General features: G+C 38.0%; 1 protein-coding gene and 1 long non-coding RNA gene across 3 annotated transcripts in view; both read right to left on the reverse strand.

Moving 5' to 3' along the window:
- The window catches only part of tafa5a (TAFA chemokine like family member 5a), a 160,398-nt gene that overhangs the window by 37,155 nt on the left and 109,003 nt on the right, over positions 1-14,240 (reverse strand). The window lies entirely within an intron of this gene.
- Positions 1,435-14,141, reverse strand: LOC145550160 (uncharacterized). The gene is made up of 2 exons (XR_014086041.1): positions 9,598-14,141; positions 1,435-8,050 (listed from the first exon to the last, which is right to left on the reverse strand). It is a non-coding gene; the product is annotated as an uncharacterized LOC145550160 (long non-coding RNA).

The following is a 14,240-nucleotide window of genomic DNA, read 5'->3' on the forward strand; positions in this document are numbered from 1 at the left end:
CATGTAGTGTGGACCAGGTGTCCTTCAATCGGCCGCATGTGTGCATTTCAAAGGATAAATGCTCCAAATATATCTGTCCTGATACTCTGAATTCTCAGGACCTCTCTTCATTAAGCGTGAGTGATAACGGGGCCCCAGCTGTGCTTTACTGCCCCCCCACCACTGTCCCTCCGCCGCCCACCGGTCCTGACCTAGTTCAGACGATGCTGTGACTGATAGCCAATGCAGAAGTCATCAGACAAGCCTTATTGAGACAATAAATGAGCTGGGACTCTAGTTGCTCTGCAAGGGACATTAGTTATGTATTTAGAGTAGTGCTCGGCTGAGCCTCGCTTTTTCCCTACTTTTTCCTTTCCTCCGTTTCTTTTCGGCCAATTTCTGATGTCACTTCCTCCCAGCAAAGCGTCAGGAAACAATCTTTGTCCTCACTCCTGCACAACCTCAGTAACCCTCCTCGCCAAAGAAGTGCTGAACCACAGATTAGAATCTGGGGAATCTGCCTCTACTACTGATTTAAACAGGGTTTTTTTTTTTATCTAGATCAAACAAAGTTTAGATTAATGTCTCATACCATTCAAATGTTTATTAGGTATAAAATGAGAGTCGATATTGAGCAGGTTAAGCAGCAGAGGAAAAAAAAACTAAACAATATTTTTGGCATCTTCTCTTGCTCAAGCTTTGCATTCGAACCAAACACTGAAGCACTCCCAACAGTTTAGAAAAGGAAATGCACTTTTTGCACCAAGATTTGCTATTATTGTCTCTTTATTCTCAGTCAAAGAGAACGACACAGATTAATGAACTGTTGGACTTGCCTCGGTCTCAGAGGTTTTATTAGTGAGGAAATTAGATTTACCATTCTGTGTTGCATAAATGATTTTTTTATTTCTACTTGTAGAAGTTCTCTCGAGAAGATCTTTTAGGCAAACAGATTTTAAATCTGCTTGATTTTTAATGACCAGATGAAAATCAGGAGGGAAAAGAAAAAAAACGTTTTGCTTTGAGATGAAGAAACACTGAATACTTGGTTTGACATATCAGAGCGGCACATTAGCTCACTACTACACCTTACTCTACAAAAAGCCAAATGTGCCAAAGTCCAATGGAGAAAAAAAAGTCAAATAGTTATACATGTAATCATCTCAAGGACGTTGGAAATGCATTCAAGTCAAATAAATATATTTTTCAAGAATTTAAGTAATCAAATATGTAAAACAGTTTTAAAATAAAAATGATACAAATTGAATCCACAATATATATTAGATTGTCATCTACGGTGGCATACTGATTCATTTGTTTCCATCATGCATGAAAGTCACCCGTTTTAACAGTAACGCTGTAAATATTGCAGTTGCTTGACAGCTGACTTGCTTTGCAATCAGGTGTTATAATTTATTTAGGGAGCTGTGGTGAAAATTATCGTGACGTACCATACCAAAAGAACATATGAAATAATAACAAAAAAACCCTAAAATATTTACGTTTTAATCCAACCATCGTTAGTGTATAGCTGTGTATTCTTGAAGGATCCTGGTGGGACTGGTGCCTATCTCCAGAAGAAATCGGGCACACACACATACCTAAGGTCGGTTTAGAGTAACTAACTTAAAGAGAAAATGTTTTGGCTGTCGGTGGCAAGAAAACCACGCATGCAAAAGAAGAACATATAAATTCTATGCAGAAGTACCACCGACCCGGATTCAAATACCTTCAAGACAACAATGTTCCTAAGTACATTCTATTTTTTTTTTGGTCACATAACTAGTCGGTAGGTGACCAGTACTGGACAGTATTTGATTGGAAGGCTTAAACTGTGACCATTAGGCCACTATGAAGACACATGAAGATTTTACAAAAAATCCAGCCGGCAAATACACCAATTTTTCAATCAGCGTAAATAAGATTGCATCTTCAAGCCAGTTCAGATAGCCTTAAGGACAAGAAACTCTATAATTATGGAGATGCTACTAGAGAACTTCAATTCAATGTGTGGTATATGTATCATCTAAAAAGTACAAGAACAAAAAGTCACTGATGCTATCAATAATAAGAATTTCAATTGTGCGAACTGTGGAAAATACTAATATGCTACAAAAACAGTCTGACAAATGTCAAATGGTTAACTGGGGACCCTCAAACATTAAGAAATAATAACTTTTAAAGCTTTAAAACATTCCTAAACTAGCATATTATATTTAATCCCTAAATTCATCTCAGTCTAGAGTTTTTATTTAATTGATTTTTTACTATATGGTTGCACTAGTCAGTCACCTTGGATTGGTGCCAGAAAATGTTACGCTTTGCCAAACTGACCAATTAGAAAACAAACAAAATAAATGCTAATGTAATGCTAAGTAATTTAAATTTTTGGTATTTTTGGTATTCGTTTACCAAACGAATGGTATTCGTCTGAAAGGCTGCAGCAAACACTGGTACAAGTGAGAACAGTTTAGAAAAGTTACACTTGGAGACCTTCTTTCCAAGGTATGGTTTATTTATTATCTAGAAAATATTGCAACACACTGAAAGCTTACACTGTAGACATATTGTCTCTTTTCTCTCTTTACACTGGTGTCAGCTTTGTTTCTTACTTGAATTAATGCTTAGACCGATATAATACATATTACATCAGTTTAAACATGAAGAAAGTACCCCAGTGGGACGAGACACTGTGACAGCAGCTACGGAATCCATTAGGACAGATGAGGAGACATGTCTCATCTTCCTTCCTCTTGCCTAGTATTTTCTCTTAGTGAGTTTAGAATCCACAGACAAAGTCACTCAACTATTCCCATCCACTTCTGACACACACTGTTAATAAATACCACTTACAGCAGCCTCTCGAGAGACACACATACAAATAAAGCAATGTTGAAGAGTTTTGTGTAAAACCAGCCACTAAAGTAATCTCCTTTGCAAAAGCTCATTGAAGGTAATGAACAGAGTTAGAAAGATCTGGAACAATAGGCAGATGATTGCGAGGCTTGTGCATTATTTCACCTTCGCATTTGTACAATACAACAATAGCTATCATAATGAGACGTTATTCTCTAATGCTAGACAATAACGTCTCATAATTCTACTTTGCAGTGAGCTTTTAAATTATGGCTTAAACTGCTTGAGAGTGTGTTGCCTGTAGGTTTGTGTGGGGGCAGAGTATTTAGGAACTATAGCTGGGGGTGGGGGCTTGTGGATTTTTAAAACTTGACATTTCCAAGGATCAGCAAGAATCAATAGCAAAGGTCGCGGAAGCAATAACCTCTGGCTTGTTGCAGCTTTCGGAACAGGAAGTCTGCACATTGCCGCCCTGTCAATTGGCTAATGCCCCAACAGTATTTTTTTCCATCTACATCGACCAAGGGCTACGGCATGTTTGGCGGCGATGAGCAGCTGCATGTGAGCCTGATTTTCAGCTTGGGACCAAAAAGAGAGAAACATTTTACAGGCCTCCAGGTCTTAGAGACTAAGAGTTGGATTTTGCAGTCACTAAATTCTAAACAAATATTCAGACACCTTCTCTTGCCAGAGGAAGGCCATCTTTTTACAACCCATAATATACTTCCATTTAAAGTGGATCATTGGACTGTCACCCTGTACATTAGCGCCAATTGGGTAGCCATTGCAAGTTCACAAAATGTCTCCAAATTCACTATGCTAGCAGTTAACCAAAGTCTTGTTAGTCCTTCTATAGCTGTTGTGTACTGGCATTACTTAAACTAGTTTGCACCTCTATATGTTTACAAGTGAAGCACAGTTCAATGGTTCCATTGCTAGAGAAAGTTGTGTCTATAAAGTGCTTTAAAATTGCAGCTGCAATGGAGACGCCAGTGTTAGGTGACAGCACTGTTACACCCACCCCAATCCCAAAGCCCTATAAGTCTGTAACGCATTACGTGTGTACGATGGGGCTGAGCATAGCAGGTGAGAAGGTAAGGTATTCCCCCATCAGAGTCAGGGCCCCCAGGGTGGGACCCATCTGGAAGATTTCAGGCGAGCTGCAAGGAGTGAGCACCACACCAACAGGAACAACCAGGAACCAACAGGTCGCCAAGTTGTCCAACCCGCTTAACTGCCCAATTCAAATTCCTGCTAAGCCACAAATCCTAATCCACCTCAGTAATGCCCTTAAACCCCCCAGGCAAACAAGTCACCACAACTAGCAGTTCTAGTGCCTGGCCAAGAACACCCGGGAGACACACTGCCCAATTCTGGAACATAGGGAGCCGCCCCACCAGGAACCAAAGCAGGAACCAATATGCCCAGCACAGCCGAAGATAGTAGCAAGAGTGAGCCAGGGTGTCCAAACCAGTGTTTTAGACATAAAGACCTGCAGGCAGGGTTGTGGGCTACTATCCAAGTCAAATGAAGTTGATGGCAGTAACATGATTGCCTGTGTATGGGTCCATTTAAGACTCTCTTTTCCTTATTGTTTTGTATATATGTAAGCTGTTTTTTTTTTTTTAGAAATGTTCAATGAAGTGTCTGCAGAGTAAAGACAAAGAGCTGAACAAGGAGCAATCAGAAAAAAAAAGTGAATATGATGCATGTTTTAATATGATGAACAATAGTGAGAAAAGGCACTTCAGATAATTTTTTCACTCAACGTATATTCATATGCATTTTGGACACATTTCAAAGTCTTAATTTCTGTCATCTTTAAATAATTGTGTCTTCTTTTTCTCACTGAAATTCTGAGTGAGGTGATAAATCTTGGATGAAGGAGCTATGCAAAGTAATGAGAATGAGTTTGCTGCATCTTTTATTTGGACAGCAGATCGTCTTTGGCCAAACTGCCTGGTATCGTGAACACTGTTGGTAAACCTCAGAGACTCGGCCATTATGAGGTCCATCATGTGCACTGAGGGGGCATTGTGCCCCCCTGGATTGTAAACAACAAATCGATAGCTCATTTGTCATTTGGTTTGGAAGGAAACAAGTTTTTTTTTTTCATGGGAGAGATCCACTTTTCCAATCCAAATGAACCAATCAATCTTGAGTCTCTCCTGGGGCCTTCTCTCCAGCAAGCAGGGTGAAGAAAGAGCACAAACCCCCCCACTCCCTTTTCTCACTCATTTCTTTCTCCACGTCTTATCTCCTTCCTTTGCTCATCTCTTTTCCACTCCCGCTAATACTTGCTCAACCTCTGAAGCATCTCCATGTCTGTTTTTTCCTCAGACTGTGTCTGTTTCTGCAGTCTTTCTACACCACCACCCACGCTCGCTCGCTTTCCTGTGGTGCATTTGTGCTCCGAAAAGAGGGGAGGAGGAGAAAGGAACGGAGAAGAGAATGGGTTCCACTGTTCCGCACTGATGGTATTTTGTGTTTAAGTGGGGGGCAGAATGTTCCTGCCAGAGTGCTGCTGATGCTGAACGGGACTGGCAGGTGGATTATACCTTGTGCTGCTTTGTCCCTGGACAAATTTAAAGGCAGCCCAACAACTGGGCACCATGGGAGAATAGGTTCAGAGGGAGGTTTGCCCTGTATTTTTCTTCTTTGCTTCCATCTCTACCGCTTTTCCTTCTCTGCTTTCGAAAGACAGAATGCTGTTGAGAATGTTTTCTCTCACTGTCTGTTTTGTACTTTTTTTTTTTTTACAACACTCTGCACACCCAAACAAACAGTTTCATTGACACAAACTCTACACATACAATTTTAATGTCTGCCTGATATCTAAGCCATTCACAGCATTCACCTGAGCATCCTCGTAAGAAATCATGAGAGGAAGTTATTTTGGTAGGTAGGTATTTAAATTAAGCTAGAATGATTAATGATTAGCACAAAAACATCAAAAGATATTTAAAATGTTAACATACTTTCTTGCTCTTGGATGTCTGGGAAACATTTCAGCTTAAAAATCTTCAAAAATGGTTTAAAACTACTGCAGTAACCAAAACAGTGGACACAGAAAAACTCTTCCCAACTTCTGGCAACTACTCAAAAATGTTATATTTCGAATATCTGAATATCGAACTTCAGATATCACGTTTACACTCCTCCAATAGGGGCCCTTGCAAGGCTCTTCCAAATACACTAAATACTCAACATGTGCACCTTTTAGCATGATATACTGAAACTTTCCATTTGTAGAGCAGTTCGTTGAAATCCAGTCATGTTACAAAGATGTTAAGACATTGCATGACTTAGTGATTACATTTGAGTGAGAGGAGTTTATATTGCATACCTGTGAGGTATAACCAGCATTACGACATCAATGATATACTGAACTTGTTAAACACAATTACTATCTTAACTAACATTTAATTTTGCCGAGGTATTTTAAGTTCAAATAACTACTGGCAATTTTCATTTTTATGTAGGACATTTGTCAAACAAGATAGTCTGTACTGAAGAGAAACGTTCTGGGTTTTTATGTTCAATGTGTTAATAGATTTCTTTAAAACACTAAAAGCCCTAAACTTTCTTACAATCACAAACTTCAATTTATTTCTATGGAAACAATGCTTCAGTAAAAAAACAAGAGCATGCCCCTTTATTCCATAAATATCCCAAAAATGTATTACTCGTTATTTGTTGGAGATTTACCTCGTATTTTTCTTCATTTATTTTTTTTCAGAAGAACAATTATTCTCTACATTAATAAGTTGGTCAGCTAAAGTACTTTTGTTATTTTGTAAATAAAAGCTTTAATTATTGCTGTGAAACCTTTTAGCAGGCTAATTAAGGCCTTGTATTAGCAACATAATTAATCTTGCTAAAAGTAGAAAGTTGCATTTTTGTGAACATTTCAAAGTACGTCTTATTTGTAATGCAATATTAAATCATTTAAAAAATCCATTAACAAATTAAAACTTCAATTATTATGATCATTATTTCAGAAAAGCATTTTAAAACAACCAAGTAGTTGCTTTGAGTGCAATTAAGAAAAACAAATAGCTACAAATAATTATTTGTTTACAAGAAAGTTCATCAACACAACTTTAAATGCTAATGGACAAAAATAGCAAATTATGGAGTGATTTAGTTAAAATGAAGTCAAATCACTTTTGAATTCTTCATCAATCCAATTTCCAAAGCTTGTACTTCAGCTTTAGCTAGCTTACCTGTTTTGAAGAAGAACTGCTAAAACTTTCACATTTATCTTATTTACAAGAGAATCTTTACTCTTTGGAAAGCAATTTTGCAAAAACAAAAGGAGATCCACTCATCACTGTTGTTAAGGTAATGCTTTTCTGAAAGCAACGCTCACATGCTAATAAGCTAGCACAGCATTTCTGTTAAGCTGAAGACAACAGGCTAGACAAGTGAGCAAATACTGTGGCTAACTAACAGCTAACAGACTCCCAGTGTTATTCTACAAAGTACAGTGAGAAAGAAATAATATTCTCCATGATAAACATGTTTATTTAAACTTCTTCTATCTTCAAAACTTAAACTTTAAACAGTGATTTCTTAGTACTAAAGTCTATGCATTAAAATCAAAGTAAGTTGTCGTTTTAAGCGTAATAAATCCTTGTTACCATTTCATCACATTACTGGTCATTGTTGTAAATGTTTGTATTAGTATCATGGTTAAGTTATATAATCCACATTGCAAGACTCCTACAGCTGCATATGCAAATGGAAAGTCCTAATGAAGCACATGAATTGGGTTTTAAAGATAATCAGACATAAGGAGGAACCTAAAGTCAAACACATATTTCCATGTATTGTCAAGAACAGTTAAATGGCAACTAAAGACTAATGAAAATTAATTTATGTGTTGACATTATTGCAGATAAATTATGGGCAAAGCATCTACGTTTAAAGCAGAACATGCTTTTTGAATGGCTTCTTTAGCTCCTTTGTCCCTCTTGCCCTTGCTTTCTCAGTCTCGCGCTCTCTCTCACACACACACACACACAGAAAAAAAAAAACACTGCACTGTTCGCTCTATCCCTCTTCATCTTTATCAGTCAGTATACGTCTCGCCTCTGGTGGCTTGCTCCCTTTGGGTTTTGTGTAACTCTCCATATTGACTTTGTCCTGTCTCAAGAGATGATCTTGTCTCCCACAGGAGTCATTCTTCTTATGCACATTTATCCTTGCACATCTAAAAAAAAAAGAGAGAGAGAGAGAAAGAGAGAGAGCCACCTGCATGGTGTGAACTGTATCATGCTGTTTTTCACTGGACCTTCCTTATTTTTTTATATCTACAAAACAAGACATATCTATTGGTTTGAACAAGTGGATATCGTCAGCTTTAGTAATGCTTTAACAGTCCTGCATGAAGATAGCACAATCTGTGGGGCAATCTGGCTCCCCCTAGTTCTCCTAAAGGGATTGCAAAAAAAAAAAAAATCTGCTGCAAATAAAAAAATAAAGCAACCATCTGCACAGAGGTAGTTGACTGCCTTCACACCTGACAAATGGTAGCGGCTCAACTCGACGTGAGTGTGGAGTGACAGCAGAGCCCCCTGCTTCACACATACACCACCACACAGCCAGGGGGACTGCGCAGCGGTGGAGCAACTTCAGCTCCCTGCTTTGGTGACTGAACTTTCACAAATGGCATATAATTTCAGTAAAGGCGTATCAAGTTGTGCTTGAGAGGTGATGTGTGAAAAGATCTTTGCTCAAAAATTTTCAGTGAGCTGCTTCAGGGCAACAACAAAAAAAGTAAAATAATACTAATAATAATCTCTGAAAAGCACAAACAGCCAAAATTTAAAACGTTATTTTCAAGATTTTTTAGGAGGTGCACTTTAAGAGAGAAGGTTGCAAAAAATATCATACGGTATTATATATTTATTTGCGAAACCATTTATAGCTCTTCAGTATTTTTATGTTATGTAATAACCCTCAATGTATTTTTGTTCCATTTTTATGTAGTAGACCAAGACAAATTCAAGTTAAACTTAGCTTCAGTTCAGTTTATTTATATAGCATCTATTCACAACTAATGTCATCAAGACACTTGACAGAAAAAACAAACTGTTTACGTACAGAATGGCATATGTTCCAATAAATGCTATTCTACAGTTTCCAATGAGACCCTAGTCAAAAAAAAACAATGCAATCAAGTTTGTCATTATTACAATTGGTAAAAATTACTCTTGAACAAGAATTACACACAGTAATTACACACTACTGCAAAGCTAAACAAAATGTGACAAGCCGAGTGAGGAAAGAGTTAACCATAGAAGCAGCCAAGAGGTCTGGAGCAGCTGCAGAGACTAACAACTCTGGTGGGACAATCCGTCAACAGGGCAGTGCACTCCATAAAACTGACTTTTATGAAAGCGTGGAATTAAGGAAGTCACAGTTGAAAAAGAAGCCATGTTTAAAGTCTCCTAAAGCCGTGCAGAGGTGCAGCAAACATACAGAATTTTGCAAATCTTCGCTTTAGTACTGATGTGTATGCATGTCAGATGATAGGAAGATGTAAAAAGTTTTGTTTTTTAACATTGTGTCTTTTAACTCCCACTCTACAATAATCCACAACTTTTTTGTTTGTCACATTAATTCAAAAGTAAATGTTCATGAATATGAATGCCGTTACCAGGCATGATATTTCATAGCTCCTTCTCTAATAACACCGACTTTTGTTAACTTTGGTTGACACGGTTCACGATAAATGTATATATTAGTAATACTCACCGTGACTGGTAAGTATAGTTCCACTTTATTTTTACCTCCCTCTCTTCACTCTGGTCGCTTCCTAACGCGAACGCATAGCTCATAAATTACACACATTCTGTCACCATGCTAATGAGCTCATTAATATTAATGAGTATAATTAGTGCCAATGATGAAAGGGTGGGGTCATTAGCTTCATCCAGACACAGCTGGACTCCACATTATAATATGAGGTCTGTTTACTCATACTTTCTTTTATCTTCTAGGCCGGCGTTAGCCAAGAGACTAGTTACGGGATCCTTTAGCCGTATAATTAATAGCCTCTCTGAGCACTGGTGTCAGAGCGTCGACAAGGGTCAAAAGTAACAGCAAAATGGTCATTTTAAAGATTATATATGGGTCAGTTTGAGATCCTTGTGGAGTTTCGTTGAGTACAAATGCCACATTTTCACAATAAAGCAGGAGAAACATGAAACAAAAATTACACTGTTGTTTTTAAATGATGCCACATTATCTGTAACATTTTATTTTGACTTTGATTCACCGGTTTAGTGAACACACACCTACAAAATGTAACCTAAGTGTGGCAATTGCACACTTTATTAGCCTGTTTTACTATTTGTGTTGAGTTATGCCATGTACTTTACAGATGATGGAAAACACAGTTACTGCAGCAGTTTCTCTGGCATTAAATTAAATGGACCCTAAAGTGTAAGAAAGAAAGGATTGGATATTTTAGTCGTTTTAAAATCTGAACTTTTAAAAAATATTCATGCAGTTGGATACCATAAATGGACAAGAAACTCAAATCTGTGCTGAAAACAACCCTTTTCAGTGTGGAAGTTGTTAGTGTTGGGAGAAGACTCAGCAGTTAAAAAACTAAGTCAGAGGAAGGACAAAAGAATCTATTTAAAAAGAAATTATTATTAATCCCTGATTTGTGGAGAAAGTCAGGCTGTGCAAAATTGGAAAACAGGAAGGCTAAACAGGAAAGAGTAAAGATTTATCCTTCAAGATTTTGAATGTTCAATCTCTGTCTGTCTTGTCTGGGTTTGGATATGTTGGAATCATTTTGGTAGTATTGACTAGTACATAGCTAAATTGAGGACAAGATGAAATATTTCTCATTGAGAAGGCAAGCAGTTAGTTCATTTTCTGGTATTTACACTGCAGGAAAAAAATACTAAGCCTGTCATATTTTTCCGGATATTAAATATTCTACAAACTAAATAAAAAAATGGAAACAAAAAAAAAAAAAAAAAAAAAAAACAAGTTTGTATTCTATTTCAGAAGTTCACAAGAAAAAGAAGAAAAAAAAGAGGTCGTATTTGGTGTAAATTCATCGTGATGCGCCGCACCTTTCCCCTGCCCTGGCCTTTAAACTCCTATATCCATGTTAAGTGCTCATACAAAGTGTTGTTCTTGGGACTGAACCTCTGGCTTCACTTTAAACTCTGAGAGATTTGCGGGGAGCAAGGTCGACTTGCCTGCGGGTGTGCGTGTAACACACAATCACCTGATGCGAGGCTTTGCCTCTTCCTCCTCCATCTATCAATCGGGACATGCCCTCTGCTCCCTCAAATCAGTCTAGCCGAGTCCCATTACACCACGGTGTTTCCACTTTTTCAGGGAAAATAACAGAAGCAGTTTCAGGTTTTGGGATCAAAGCAGAAATGTTTCCAAAAGGTTTGTTGAAGTCTTCAAAGTCATCATTTAAATCCTTTATATGTGTCAGTCAAAGACGATCTGCTTATATGTGGGTTGAATGTGTGTAATCATGGCAAATTGGCTCAAATGGCCAACATTTACACACCTAATTGCTGCTTTGAATCTAAAAACCTCTGTTTGTACAGCCAGTTGGTAATTAAATTCACAAACATTCTGAAATCCAAAGGCGTAAATGGTAGTCAGAGACCTATTTTGCATGTTTTTTTAAAAAATAAATAAAAAATACTTATGCTTAATGTTTGAATTTTACATTCTGTATTTATTCCACAATCCATTTGGTTGCCCCTGTGTTCGTATTAACCTATTATATCTCAATCTGCAATGTGTGCGATCCACTTAGATGGCTTTGTATCTGTTTGCTTTTCAGTGGGCATGTGTTGGCTTGACTCCATGCTTCCAAGGCTCAAGTTGTGATTTTCAATCCACTTTAACATCAGGGTGGACAGCTGAGCAGAATTAATCGAATTATTCGGACACATGCAGATGGACGTGGGGTTTCATGTGGATTACTGCTCTGTTTAGAGAGCCAAGGGGGAACTGTCACAACAGGCAGATTCTACCAAAGTGCTAGCCCGCTAACAGTTGCGTCGATTAGCAGGAAAATAGAATAGAGCCAAAAAAAAAAGATCAAAATGTTAGAAATGTAAAAAAAAAAATTGTATTGTAAAAAAAAAAAAAGAAAGGTTAGAGCTTGTGATGTTTGTGTATTAATCATTTCATGTAAAGTATCATTTAAAGTAAAAGTAACTGGACAAATGTGGTCAGATCTGCTATGAAATTAAAATGCAAAAAGCCTGGCTATTACAAGACATATTTTGTGTCGAAAGTTTTTTTGTCTCTTACAATGCGAGTCCGCTAAAAGATGTCCAAAAGCAACTCATCATGCTAGAGAAATTCAAGAACAGATGAGAACCAACGCCTTCGTCGCCAAGGTTAGCATTCTGTGCACCGTATTTCATAAAAAGAGCATCATATTGAAAGTCCAATTCAGTTTATTGGTTGTTTTGTTTTTTTTAAAAGTACATCCATCCTCTTTTTTTCTTCTGTAATAAAACAGTTTTGTTAAGACTCTTAATGTGAAAACTGAGTCAAATGTACAGCCACTGAAGGACAGACTTGAAATTATTATTGAAAGGACTCGATTTGGAAGAAAAAGAAATGAATACCTGGATATACTGAACTGCTAAGTATAACCACTGAAGGTCAAAACACTGGAGAAATCAGGTTAAGAATGCACCTCTGCTTGTAAAACAAAATGCGGCTTCAAAAAGCAGTATTTCACTCAAACAAGTAAACAAAGCGGGAAGGCAATTTACTAGACACCGTTGATTTAATAGCTTATTTGTGTTTTCTACAGCAACCTTGCGGACGTTATGCAACTGGAGCGGGAGAAAAACAAAGATTTTTAAGTCACACTTTACGTTCTGGTTAGGGAGACGACAAAATCTGCTGCATTTCTACATCATGACACCTTGACACGTACCTACAAATACCTCTGCGTTCTTCGCTCCCACAGCGGTTTATTAATACAGAAGGACACTTTGGTAGCTAACTTAATCAGAGGAAGTGAGTCGGGAAATGAAAGGCCACAAAAAAAAGAAGGAGAGCGAGTGTCTTGTGGAGACGATAGGTGGGGGAGGAAAAAACAGCAAAGAGAGAAGGTGAAAGAATTCACCACATTAGTCCACCCATGATTTATTTCCCCCTCTAGGTGAAGGAGACACCATTTGTATTCATTTCCCCTTATTTTTATCCCAGATTCATCTTGCCTTCACATGCTTGTCACCACCACGCTAATGTTATTTTGGCCATGTGATGTTCCATAACTGGCTCTTATAAAAATTGTCCCCTTGCGACAGCGGAGGATGGCACATGTGGAGCAGTGGAGGTGTTCTCCCTTAACTTCATTCATCAGTTTTTCCTTCATTTTTTTTCCCCCTTTGAACAGCGAGATTAACAGCTTCCTCAGGACAGGAGGGTGTGAAGGGTGGAGATAATGATGTCCATCCTACTGAGAGTCACTAGCGTCTACAGTATGTCGCTCTGCTAGCTTTTATCGGTGTGCATGCTTAACAAGATAGGCTTCCCTTTCTTCCCCCCTCTCATTTTTTAAACTTTGCATGACAAGGTGAACCTGAGGTGCTCCAACCCAAGGACAAAGACATCCATGACCATGAGCTCATTCGCAGGGCTTTGCAGGACAATTAGATGAGAGTGAAGGGTGACTGCAGTCGGGTTTCAGAACGGTACACACACATGTACATAGGACCATCTAGGAGTCCAGTAAGTAGATCCACATGATGCACTTGAAATTTATTTGCTCTACCAGATTAGCTAAATTGAATATGTCTTGAATCTTTGATTGTGTGTTCAGCATTGAATTTTTAGGTTCAGGTTTGACCAAATTATTTTAGATTTTGATCAAGGTTAGTTGTCTTCACAAATCCCAAATAAGAATCCAGCAATGCTCCTGCTATCACAGAAAGGAAATCTACAAATAAGATACCAACAATCACACTTATGTACACGGTGCTCACATCCTTTCCCTTATTTTCTGCTATGCTACAGCTAGTAGCTAGCCTAATAGCTTGTGTGAATGTGCAACTAGTTCGCATGGTCACCAAACAGTTTTTCTGTAATGTTAAGTTATTTCTCTGCCATTAGCACAATGAACAGCACATACACAAGCCTGATTGACAGTTTTAAGACCCTCCTCGTGGCTCTGGTTGTTTCTGACTGGGAGCAGACAGGAACATGTGTATGCTTCCATACACATATACTTTTCATGCGGTATACTTCCATACCGCACGAAAAGGGCAGGGGAGCTTTTTTTTTTTTTTTTTTTCAGATTAAACGTCTTATACAGTCAGGACAGAGTGTGACAGTTTTAACAAATATGTAAAATACTTATTGTTTATAAAAGTTGAATACTGCAG

The sequence above is a fragment of the Poecilia reticulata genome, chromosome 23 (assembly GCF_904066995.2).
Source record: "Poecilia reticulata chromosome 23, P_reticulata-male-v2, whole genome shotgun sequence".
In the NCBI taxonomy this organism is placed as follows: domain Eukaryota; kingdom Metazoa; phylum Chordata; class Actinopteri; order Cyprinodontiformes; family Poeciliidae; genus Poecilia; species Poecilia reticulata.